Source organism: Copadichromis virginalis, linkage group LG18 (genome assembly GCF_057382275.1).
Source record: "Copadichromis virginalis isolate Kocher_CV1m ecotype Utaka linkage group LG18, C_Virginalis_male_GT1.1, whole genome shotgun sequence".
NCBI lineage: Eukaryota > Metazoa > Chordata > Actinopteri > Cichliformes > Cichlidae > Copadichromis > Copadichromis virginalis.
In genome coordinates, this window is record NC_140635.1 from 24,066,495 (window position 1) to 24,067,343 (window position 849).

Here is an 849-nt window from a genome sequence, read left to right on the forward strand (position 1 = left end):
GGAAATTGTGATGCAAACGTTATTCGCCGCCATGCAGTTTCAGTGTAGAAACTTAAAGACACAGTATTTCATTGGAGTTCATTTTTGGATGAAAGGTTGGTGAATATAAAAAGTCTGGGATCCATAAGAATCCCTGTCACTGCTCATTCAATACTGTGCTCAGCGCTGCTTGTTTTCTGTTTCTAATATTCAAAAATGACCCATTCAAGGGGAAACGTTTAAAGCTATAACCCACTGTACACAGGCCTCAACAGAATTTACAGCAATGACATTCAAAAAGACAAAGTCCTGCAACATCCCGGTGTCAGAGTACCCTCCTGTCTGGCAACTCAGTTTGCAGTTTTAGTGTAGAGAAAAGCTCAGTGGTACAAATCAAAATGCACTGGCCTGGCAATAACATTGTCCTCTATCCTACAAGTGTTGCAAGTGTTTTGACCTCTTCACCTTTTCCTCTCCTCTATCATACCTAGGAAGTGGATGAAATCTCCACTCTTTACACTACAGTTTATCTCATTTGTAGTATTCCTAGGATCAGCTCTTTTCAAGTCCAGACAACACTGAGCAGTTCCCACTCTAGTGCCTCCCACTTCCTGTCTTTCACAGAGGTCACATGTAAGCAAATGCCAGTCTTTGTCACATTTTAGTTTTTCAGGCCTCATGTGTTGCCGTACCTGCCTTCAGACGTCAACTGAAGTCAAAAAGCTCGGCGGCGGGCTTCTCCAGTGGCGGCTGAAATATTTTTGATTTTTCCTGGATATTCTTTGCACAACAGATTTTCCAACGTCATCCCTTCAGCTCCACCACACGCACTGAAATATCACAGTCTCAAGAAGGTTACCAAACCATTAG